The sequence below is a fragment of the Malaya genurostris genome, chromosome 1 (genome assembly GCF_030247185.1).
Source record: "Malaya genurostris strain Urasoe2022 chromosome 1, Malgen_1.1, whole genome shotgun sequence".
NCBI lineage: Eukaryota > Metazoa > Arthropoda > Insecta > Diptera > Culicidae > Malaya > Malaya genurostris.
In genome coordinates this window covers 73,717,674-73,729,904 of record NC_080570.1, presented here as the reverse complement: position 1 = coordinate 73,729,904, position 12,231 = coordinate 73,717,674, and the positions used below count along the sequence as shown (strand labels likewise).

The 12,231-nt window shown below is 40.0% G+C and overlaps 2 pseudogenes; one reads left to right on the top strand and one right to left on the bottom strand.

Moving 5' to 3' along the window:
* Positions 1 to 9,671: 9,671 nt before the first annotated feature.
* LOC131426205 (proteasome subunit beta type-7-like) lies at positions 9,672 to 10,368 on the bottom strand (annotated as a pseudogene).
* A 166-nt stretch (positions 10,369 to 10,534) lies between these two features.
* On the top strand, positions 10,535 to 11,364 carry LOC131440474 (proteasome subunit beta type-7-like; annotated as a pseudogene).
* Positions 11,365 to 12,231: the final 867 nt, after the last annotated feature.

Genomic DNA, 12,231 nt, shown 5'->3' with positions numbered 1-12,231 from the left:
TGACGTTGTTAACCCTTGTGAGTTGGTGGATGGTGGATCTTTCCTTCCGGAACCCAAACTGTTCTTCCAGAAATATATCCTGTTCATCTGCGAAAGCAAGAATTCGCCTTTGTATTGACTTTTCAAACAGCTTGGATAGGGCAGAGAGTAAGCTGATGGGCCGATAGCTCTTGGAAAAGGAAGGATCTTTCCCCGGTTTCAAAACTGGGATTCTGAACTTTAGCTAACTTCCACATTGAAGGAAAGTAACCAAGCTCCCAGCACCTGTTAAAAATTTTACCTAAGAAGACAAATGAGCGAATACTCAAATGTTTCAGCTCAATGTTGAATGTGTTGTCGAAACCGGGGGCCTTCATATTTTTGGATTTTTTCACAAAAGCCATCAGCTCATTCGCAGTGACTCTACTTTCCTCAGGAACCAAGCTGTCTGATTGTTCAACCTCAGCTACGCTATCAGCAACGGCTCTTTCATATGGACTAACAATGTTAAGTCCTAAATTGTGAGAACACACAAACTGCTGGCCTAGTGCATTTGCCTTCTCTACTGGTGTGATTGAAGGTATTCCTTCAGCTGCGTCCTGGGGTGACATCAGAGGAGGAATAGGCTTCGGTTTTTTCTTAAGCACCTTCGTTAAGGACCAGAAGGGCTTTGAATGTGGGAGAATTTCTCGAAGCTTTTGCTGGAAGCTCCTGTTGCGAAGCTCAGATATCCTTTCCTGGATTATCCTAGTTAAGTTGTTATAAGTAGTCTTCCTATCTAGGATGCCAGTTCGTTGATACTGCCTCCGGTAGATATTCCGAAGTCGGATGAGTTTCTTGGTGACACTGTCGATTTGAAGAGAGGAACTCGGCATATGTTGTACTGGAACCGTCCTATCACGAGCGACTGTGATTGAATGCTGGAAGGAAGATAGGGCTGCATCGATTTCCATCGGGGAATCAAGTGGCAAATCGATATTAATAAGTTGGTCGACGATATGTTGCAATTGGACCCAATCGGTGCGATAATAGTTCCTCCGAGGTTGAATAGGCACTGTTTCTGGTGAAGATCCCAACGTCAATATTACTGGAAAGTGGTCCAAAGAGAGCTCGTAGAAGACAACCGGAGAGCTGTCTATGGCGATGTTGCTGATGAATATATCCAAAATGGAATGAACTCCCGATCTGGAAAGTCGCGTTGGTTGATCCGAAGCGAGGATGTTGTATTGTTCAGCTTCGTAATCTTCGGCAAGTACGAATCCGTTTCGATTCTGTCTTCTGTTTCCCCACAGCTCATGCCGTGCGTTCAGGTCCCCAGCAATGATGAATTTGTTCTGTCGTCGAGTGAGCATAGCCAGATCTCGCTTCAATAATGCACACGTACCATCTCGAAGATTGGTTTGTTTGGGGCAGTACGCTGCAATGATGATGATGGGTTCCATCGTCGTTGTAATCTCAATTCCGATGGCTTCTATGAGTTTCAATTTAAAGGCTGACAGAAGCCTGTGCTGAATGGATCGTTTAATGGCAATGGCAACTCCCCCTCCTCTGGTAGTTGCCCTGTCGAGCCTGTGAATCCTGTAATTGGAAATAAAAATATAAATTTCAGGTTTAAGATGAGTTTCAGTTAAAATAGCAATATCGGCATTCTTCTCTTGAAGAAAGTCGGACAATTCAGCAGTTTTGCTCCTGAGTGAGCAAGCATTCCAATTTACTATAACCAACTCATTATATTGCATATTCGATGATGAATTTGCCTAAGGCGTTGATTTGCTCTAACCGCGTTCTGCAGTTTCGTAGTTTTGTTGTCATTGTTTCAAAAATGACGATCAGTTGTTCAGCAGAAAATAAATCACCAGAGTCATCCTTTGCTTGTGGTTGATTATTTATTTATTTATTTATTTATTTTTTCTCTAATTCATCCGACAATAAAAGGTCTTAATGAATATAATGTAGTCAAGTTATAAAATAGTGGAACGTAACACTTTCTGCGCAAATTTATGTGTAGGTACGCCGAAATCGAAGAGATGTTCAACAGTCCCAAATGTTCTGATGCATGCTGTTATCGGTTCATAGAATCCAAACGTCGTTCGGTGAAATCTCGGTTGAAGTAAACCAGTAGAACGAAGCGATCGTTGTGAAGCACGGAAATCAAGACTCGATAAAAGCTTCGAAGAGTCAATATCGCCGTTTACTATTTTCGCAACAATAATTGCTTGCTGAATTTTTCTGCGCCGTTCCAGTGTGTCCAAACGGCAGCGATCGGGATACGGTGGAAGATCTAGCGGATTTTGCCAGGGTAGATTCCTTAGAGCGAATCGAACAAATCTTTTCTGCACACGTTCAATTCGTAAACTCCAAGCTAGTTGATACGGACTCCAAACTATGCTAGCATTTTCAAGTATAGGCCGAACTAGCGAGCAGTATAATGCCTTCAAACAATGTGGATCCTTAAAATCACGTCCGATCTTAGCAATAAATCCTAATTGTCGAGTCGCTTTTGTAATTAATGTGGAACGATGTAAATTAAAAGTTAGTTTGGAATCCAACAAAACACCAAGGTCATTAACACGATCAACTCTTTGAAGCGTTTGTCCGTCAATTTTATAGTCAAAAAGTAAAGGGTTCAAAATTCGGTGGAATATTATGACCTGGCATTTTGCTATGCTGACGATAAGCCAGTTCCTTCGACACCAGGTAACAAATTCATCCAGAAGCTTTTGAAGACGCACGCTGTCGTCAATAGAGCGTACCTCAAGGTAAAGTTTCAAATCGTCGGCGTAAACTAATTTGCAGCCACTATCAAGCAGCAAAATAGCGTCATTAAAAAACAGCGAGAACAGAAGTGGACCCAAGTTGCTGCCTTGAGGCACACCAGATATGTTCGAGAACGAGGATGACATACAGGAATCAAGCTTGACTCGTAAGACTCTACCACTTAAGTAAGAGCAAAGCCAGTCAATGAACTTTTGTGTTGCGCCCAGACGCGATAACTTGCACAAAAGAATTCGGTGATCAATTCGGTCGAATGCCGCTTTTAGATCAGTATATACGGCATCAATTTGTACTTTTTCCTCCAAACGTGAAATACAGGTCGAGGTAAAATCCAGAAGATTAGTACTGACCGAACGCCCGGGCATAAAGCCGTGTTGATCAACTGAGATGTAATGTTTTGTACGAGAGAACAACTCATTGCTCACTATTATTTCGAAGAGTTTTGAAGCAGCAGACAAATTCGTTATACCACGGTAGTTCCTTACATTATTACGATCACCGGTTTTGTACACGGGAAACATATAAGACTGCTTCCAAATTATCGGGAAGATTCCTTCCTCAAATGATCTGTTGAATATCAAGCAGAGAGGAACGGCTAAAAGAGTTGCACAATTGCTGTAGATTGCTGCTGGTATACCATCAGGCCCGATCGAAAACGAACGTTTCAATTTCTTCGCCGCTGCAACAACCATTTCAGGAGTAATATCGAAAGTGTCGATGTGCACTAAGTTCTCAGGAACATCCAACGCTGCAACCTTAGCTTCGATATCAGAGGCAGTATTTCCAGCAAATACCGAAGCAAAGAACTTTGCAAACAAGTCGCAAGACTCCAATGTTGATTTGGATACAACACCATCGTAACAAACAGATGAAGGAACTGATGAAGATTTACGTTTAGAATTCACAAAATTCCAAAATTTTTTGGGATTCCGGCGAAGATCAGTTTGTACCCGCATAACGTAGGCTTTGTATAACCCCGCATTCAACCTACGATAGTTTTCACTAGAACTTTTGAACATTCGTAGTGTTTCAGAGCTATGCCATCGACGATGTTTACGCTGCCAAACATTGCGAACCCGTTTTAATTCACGCAACCTTACTGTGGACCAAGGAGGATTGATGGGCCGTTTGACGAATGGTAAATTTGAGCTAAACCATTGAAGTAACGCATCGCAGAAAACGCTTGCCATTTCATTAACATTATCGATCCCTTGTAAATATGTCCAATCAACATTCCCCAGTTGCCCCATCCAGGAGGGATTTTTGAGGAAGATTCTTTTTGTGATCCAGCGGCTGAATCATTTGGATTGCTGCGAGGAAGTGGCGGCAAATTCGGAATATCCCTCTTCGGTGGGAGCCGTGGGAAATTAACTTCATCCTTCTGTGGAACATTCTTGCGCGTTGATTGTTTGCGGGACGCCTGTTGTCGAACTTTTGTGAATTCAGCACGTTTGGGACACGATTTGCTAGTAGATGGATGGTCGCCATCACAGTTCACACATTTTACAGCGATGTCATCTAGTAGGCAATCGTTGGTATTGTGTGGTTCGGCACATTTCCCGCACCGACGTTTCATGTGGCAATTCCTCGCTCCATGGCCGTAGTTCAAACAGTTCGTGCACTGTGTGACATCCCGATGCACCGGTTTATACTTTTGCCATTCGATGATTATGTGAAATAACGATTTAATCGTTTTCAGTTGACTCATGGTGATGGAGCCCTTCTCCAGATGAATCAGGTACAGTTGATCTCTAAACCTTTGTAGCCTTTAGTACATAAACGGATTGTTGCCTGTAGTCCTTTGCTGATCAGTGTGTTGAAATCCGAGCGTAGAGTTGGAGGGAAGCCCTTCAGGTAGAAAGGCGGCATTTTTTCCTTCTTCTGCAGTTCTTCTTCGACATCAACTGGCAGATCAGCATATTGGTTTTTACTCAGCAAACGGTCGTTTACCTGTACATCACTTGGCTTCAGACGCTTAGCATCCTTTGGATCCTTCTCGGATCTATGGCGGTTTTTACCCATAGCTTGGATAGGTAGACATCTGCGAATAAAAAATAAAACAAAATCGAAATTAGTCGTAGTAGGTTATTCGTCTATCCACATCGAGTGTTAGATGACGAATATTAATAATATTTATATTACATTTATTCAACACCTATTGAAAAATTGGTTGCTTCGTGAAAATTGGGAGGCCACTTCAAAAATTGTTACTCTTTAATTAAAGCATAACCCACTCCACCCAAACAGATTAAGGGCTGAGGACAGTAGGTCGCGTAAAACCATGTGGCTTGCTGTGTGTATTACATTTCTCTCCATGCTCTCTCGCAAATGTGTAAAATGACTCTCGATGTGGCTGGGTGACCAAGAAAGTTTTGATATTTTCGGTTACAAGTTTGACTACATTACATAAAATCCAAGAAAGTTGCCGCTTGTTTGGCAACCTTTTTGAGCTGATTTTATTTCTCTCTCATGTTTCGTTACGTTACCAGGGAACTTAAATGGCGCCGACATAGAAATCGACTTACATTTACAAAACTAACATTCACTTCATTTTTATCGCGACAACATATATATTTTTATGCACTAATCGCATCTAAATTAAATTATTTAGACATTGTCAGGATAGATTGTTGATCCATGCTTTTGAAGGCGAGATATTCAATGAACAAGTTGGAAGTTGCCGTTTTCAGCTATGCAATTCGTCCCGTGCACTGCAGTGCTACACTTTTTCTACACCGATGCCACTGGTGTAGCACTCATCAAAAGTTTGGTGTAGCTCTATGCAATGGAATCGTTTATTGTAGTCAATGGTTACTGTTTATGTTTTCGTCATTTTTGTTCGTTTATTCATGCCTCAGCGTAGCACTGCACCGGTGTAGTGCAAATTAAAAACGAAAACGACATAAATCTTATCGATTTTCGTGGGATCTTCTGTCGAAATGTGCTTTCTCAGAGCAGTCCGATGCATTTGCGCGTGTGTCGAAGATCACAGACTGTGATCATACTGTGATTCACAGTAAGCTTTGGCTCCAGCGAAAAATCAAAACGTCTGCGGTGCAATATGGACAACAATACAAGACCAGCGTCTGTCAGAGTAACTAAAACGCCATGTTTGTTTTCAAATGGCACTGAAATCGGACAAAAACAAACCGAAATATGTAATTCGCACGAAACTGAATCGGAAATCCGTATTGCACTGTTGGAAAAGGAGAATGCAACTTTGTGCGCATTGGTGGCTAAACTCCGGTCCGAAATCTATCGGATGAATATCGATGTGAAGTGTTTGCTCGACCAACGGCGGATTCTGCTGGTTCCGGCGGAGAATTATCGTCCCCGGGAAAGACTGAACGACTTTTTGAACACAAATCTTGATACCATATTGTAAGTATCGTTCAAATATCAGTCGGAATGTGTTGTCATCAAAATTCAACAATGTTCTTCCTCGACACGCTAGTGAAGATAAGGTTTTGACATTATGTGTGATCAACGATAGATTTCGGTTTGACGAGATGCGGAAATATAAACGAATGGCAGGGACAAGGAAATCTTTGGTCAAAAAATACACGGTTTAAAACTTGGAAGCTTGGAAGTTGAAGCAGGAAAATTGAAGGTTTAAATTGAAATTATTAAAATAAAATTTAATGTTGAAACGGGAGAATCTATGACAAGCTTAACGAATCATTTAACATATGCTGTACCGTAAGCCAAAACAAGGCTAACCCCTGAATTTGAAATCGTTCCTCAACTTTTCGGTATGTCTTCGAAACTATATGCATCGATGAGTCGCAAATGAAACATAGTTAAATAAAGATGTGCATGTTTAATGTCCAAAAACAAAACCCCTGAATGAATGGATATGTTCCCGTTATTATAATATCTGTGCAGGTTTATTATGTAACAAGACTAACGTTAAATACTTTTCCTACTTCTGGTTGGCCTCAATTGAGATGACACCGATTATTGGCACTACTACTTATAGTGTAGGCAGTACTTATAGCAGTAGGCCAGTGTGTTTTCGGATGATTTAGAGGGCTATTTTCATGCTTCAAATCTGATTTTCTCAGAAACGGTGACGAATATCAAAAACCCAACTGACAATCTCTTAGAAAATGAGTTTAGATTATTCTGTGAAAATTTCAGAATGATTCATTGACTTTAGCGGTCGGGAAAGTCTTTTTTCTGAAGGAAGAATTGCATAGCTGAAGACGGCAAATTTCAAATTGTTCATTAAATATCTCGCCTTCAAGAGCATGGATCAAAAATCTATCCTAACAATGTCTAGATAATTTAGTTTAGATGCGATTAGTGCATAAAAACATATATGTTGTCGCGATAAAAATTAAGTGAATGTTATTTTTGTAAAGGTAAGTCCATTTCTATGGCGGCACCATTTTTTCTGCCTTGTATCCTGGTAACGTAACGAAACATGAGAGAGAAATAAAATCGGCTCAGCAAGGCTGCCAAACAAGCGGTAGCTTTATTGGATTTTATGTGATGTAGTTTATTGGATTTTATGTGATGTAGTCACATTTTATGTGATGTAGTGTGATGTAGTTGTAATCGAAAATATCAAAACTATCTTGGCCACCCGGCCACATCGAGAGTCATTTTACACATTTGCGAGAGAGCATGGAGAGAAATGTAATACGCACAGCGAGCCACGTGGTTTTACGTGACCTACTGGCCTTAGCCCTTAAGTCCAAATAAAAGTACGACCTAAGCGTTTAAGGTTTTATATCACACAATAGGTCTGCTTTCATTGCCGTTTGCTCCTCCTGACGGCACGACCTTAGCATTTCACGCTTTATACTCGGTTTGTTCTTACTGATGTTGGTGGGAGAACCTCACCTCACCTCGACATCCAGTTCCGTCTGATGTACTAGAAGAAATGAACGGTTTTCAATCAAAGTTTACCCTTCATACTCGTTCAGTAGATATGTGCCTGACTACCTCAAAACCGTCGTCCTGGTGCGAAAAAAGCAAGCAAGTGTGATGAATTTTTCTCATTATTTCCTAAAGTTTCAGAAAATTTTGTTTTTCAGTTATTTATGGATATGTCACGCTGTTGAAAATTCAATAACAAATTCCTGATCATATTTCTGTTTGCTTGTAGAAAAAGCTATGTTGTTGTGTTAGGTACGTCAAGAGATATACGCGATAAAGTTCTGCCCATTCTTGTACAGGGTAAATTTTGAAAAGGCCGCCCATAGTTAAGTAAGTTGTATTCACGACAAAAATTTGAATGTAAGAACCGGATAAAAACGTTTGTTTCGAAAGTACCGGTTAAGTTTTTATCCGGGTTTTGCGTTCAATTCTGGTTTGTCCAGTTCTTGCAAAAGAATATTTTTAAACGTTTTTTGCACTCAATGTTTTTTCCGGTTCTTTTGGGGAACCGGATATAGGTTTTTTAGTGGCAGATCTTGTCAGCTTTGAGAAAATCAGTCTTCAGTTCAGCTACGCCATCGCATGGCTGAATATCTAGGCAATATGATGACTTTGTTATAGGTCCGCTCGAGAGGAAACTGTTTAAAATCAGTGACAAGGTTTTAAACTCGACCCCCAATAATTAACACAGGCTATTATACATACTGTATTTGCACAAAACTTGTACTAGTAAGTCTAATCACAATTTGAAAATAACAACACGAGTTATGTTTTTGAGCAAATCAAATGTTTTATTCATTATTCTGTTTTCTATAATGTTTTAATACAGTATGATGTGACATTTCCGAGATCCATTTAATTGTCAACCAAGGAGTAGACATTTGATCTTATGTTGCTCATTAGCTTCAGCACAGTCTGAAGGCCGAGGATTTTGGAACTGGAAGTCGGATCTGGATGAAATTCAAAAGTAACCTATTAGGTCTTTCACTAGTGCCTTAGTTTGTGAATATCAGTTAAGGTATCTCGGAGAAAATCGAATTACTTTTGTTTTGGAGCTCTCGACCACTATTTCAGTAACTTCTTGAACCGGGAACGGGGAACCGGTAAAGTCAAAATTTGGTTTATGTGGATAGCAACTAATACAACCTGCTAACTGAAACAGTTCTGAGCCAAATTTAGAAGAATTTGCATCGTCGTTCTAACGTTTGCATTTAAAAAAAATGGACAAATTGTCGACTTTTCATGGATTTACCTTCACCCGCACTGACGGAACTACCCATGCAGCATCAATCATAGTAACCCATGAGTCAACAGACAAAATTTGACCGCTCTATCAGTCGAACTCTAACCGTGATGGCAAAAATCAATCCAATCTCCGATCAATTTTTGTTGAATCAATGAATTGTTGGTTAACCTTTGAAACGTATGCGAATTTTCCTACCTACCTTCTATATCCGCTGAATAAATCCACACCTTTTTTCGATTTGTATATGTGCCATGAGTGAATAAGAAGGTGCGCCCTCGAACATTTTTTGTGAAGTTGGCTGGTTTCGGTATTAAGAAAAATCTGCGGAGAATTTTAGCGGCTCATCTATTATTTCCAGTTGTAAAAAGTTCGCAAGCCATCTAAAATTAGGAAAAGGAAATAGTTTCGCTCGCAGTCTATTTTTATAGACGTTTACCCATTTATCTGAGTCTAAGTTTTTGCAAATCGATCCATCTGTTTCTGAGAAAATGAAGAGAGTTTCTTTTGTGAGCTTTCAACCACTATTTCCGAGTGGTGGTGAGCTCAGTTCGTCCGCGTTCATTGTCGTTATTTTTTTTCAAATAACGATTTGTCAGTAATGCAGTAGTACCAAATACAAATTATAATACGGAGTACTTCGACAAATTTTCAAGGACACATTTTGCATCGTGCGGTACACTGTCATGATACACTGTCAGAGTGACGGTGTACCTTATTGAATTTTATATAAAACTGGCAACTCTGATGACTGGAAAATAATTCACCATAGTGACTGTTTATTATATGCTCATAAACAAAGATGTTTAATTTTTCGAGATCGTGGAAAATCTGAAAGAATTTGAATGTAATTGAAGCTGCTTTTTGTGATTAGATCAATGTTAGAACCGGATCCTAAATCGTTGAAAACTCCGGCAGTAATTGCCTCACGAACCAACTTCATCCATATCTGGTTTCCAGTGAGACTCGAACACGGACATAGCTGCAAGTCTGCCCGATCCCATTGTAGCATAAGGCAGCTTATCTGTCGATCCGTGAGGATAAATACAATAAATATACGATCCCGTATGATCTACACCCCCTAAAACCAAAGCAGCGCTAATATGACCTTGATAGCGAAACAAAAACTGTTTCAACATCGTATTAGCAATAACTACCGGGACTGTTCATCCAGTATTTAACCGGTGTTTGACGATATCACATGAGTGGTTATTTCCGTGTCAGCAGCTGTTCCGGCACCACAGTAGTTCATGTTTTTAGTCAAGTAGTGAATATTTTCGCAGTTTTTATCCTCCATGATTGGTCTCTCAGTAGCACGAGTTTTAATAGCTTTCGGCGGAACAAATCGTTGGTGCATTGTTGAGCATTTCTATAAAACATCAAGGTTAGAAATTCAAGTCTTGCGTTTCCTCTGACGACACTAACCTGCGACAGTTTTCAAAACTGAATCCAGGTGCTTCCAGATGTCGATAGTCATATCAGTTCTGAGTCACAAAAGTAATCACGTTTGACTCAGAACTATGTTTGACTCAGAACTGATATGACTATCGACATCTGGAAGCACCTGGATTCAGTTTTGAAAACTGTCGCAGGTTAGTGTCGTCAGAGGAAACGCAAGACTTGAATTTCTAACCTTGATGTTTTATAGAAATGCTCAACAATGCACCAACGATTTGTTCCGCCGAAAGCTATTAAAACTCGTGCTACTGAGAGACCAATCATGGAGGATAAAAACTGCGAAAATATTCACTACTTGACTAAAAACATGAACTACTGTGGTGCCGGAACAGCTGCTGACACGGAAATAACCACTCATGTGATATCGTCAAACACCGGTTAAATACTGGATGAACAGTCCCGGTAGTTATTGCTAATACGATGTTGAAACAGTTTTTGTTTCGCTATCAAGGTCATATTAGCGCTGCTTTGGTTTTAGGGGGTGTAGATCATACGGGATCGTATATTTATTGTATTTATCCTCACGGATCGACAGATAAGCTGCCTTATGCTACAATGGGATCGGGCAGACTTGCAGCTATGTCCGTGTTCGAGTCTCACTGGAAACCAGATATGGATGAAGTTGGTTCGTGAGGCAATTACTGCCGGAGTTTTCAACGATTTAGGATCCGGTTCTAACATTGATCTACGTGTGATTCGAAAGAATGATGCACAATATTTGAGGACGTTCCAGGAAGCTACTAAAAAAGGTACCCGTTCCCTCGCATATGACTACAAACCAGGAACAACGGCAGTTCAACAGAGCAAGTGTTTCAACATTGATATTACCGAGGAATGCGAGCGCACTCTGATCTCTGATTCAATCGTTTATTATTTAACATATTGAAACGTCAATAAATACACATTTGCAGATATGCTACAACAACTTGTTGGATATTTGTCGATCACTTGTGGTCCAGAAGAATATCACACTGGCGTCAGTTATGAATATGGTTCTTCCATAAAAAAAACAATATGAAACTTGGTAATGGAATAAATAAATCACGGAAGTTTTCGTTTTGAAATATAAGTCATTTCATTCATAAATGTTTTCATCCGCTATTCGATAGCGACGCATGGTTTTCATGATAATTACTAGCATGCTTCGATGTCGTAGTGTTGCCAGAGATTTTCTTTTTCAACTTTTCTAAGCTGTCATGACGAAAAAGTAAAACATGCTAGGCTAAATTGATCATTCTGTGAACCAAACATTAGCGCTTCGAATGTATGGGACTTAGGGGTATTATTATTTGTATTTGGTAGTACTATCCACCGGGTGACACCAATCGGAGCAATTTTACATCAACTTATGGAAATATAATACTTTTCATTTAAATCTGAGCATGCGAAGATCAGTCTGACCGTTTCGAAGAAATTAGAGTGATTTCCGGTTTGGAGCACACGAGCACTTTTCCGGTATTTCCGTAACCAGGAACAATGATCCGGTTCAAGGATGGCTTTTATCGTATCAAAGAACGCTCACTAGTAACTCTTCACACGATTCAATCAGTGTCATCATCGCAGCAACAAAAACCCGGCATGGTTCATTTAACATAGAATAGACACCAGTGCGAGAGCGAATTTCTCTCGATGACCTGTCTGAGAATCAAAAGTTAGCTCGCTGCTGTTAGGATTTCTTCTGAAGCAACAAACGGTCGCTTATTCTCGTTTCGCGATCCGATTCTGTATGGGCAGTGGAAAATTGCGATAGAATCATTTTACTATTGCTGCTTTTTCTAACTATGTGCATATAACCTTTGTATAAGTTGTGTCTATGAAAATGTATGTGAATGCTCCACACAAGGGTAACCTAGTATGAGAATCATCAAGTCGAATCATCGATTCGATTTTCT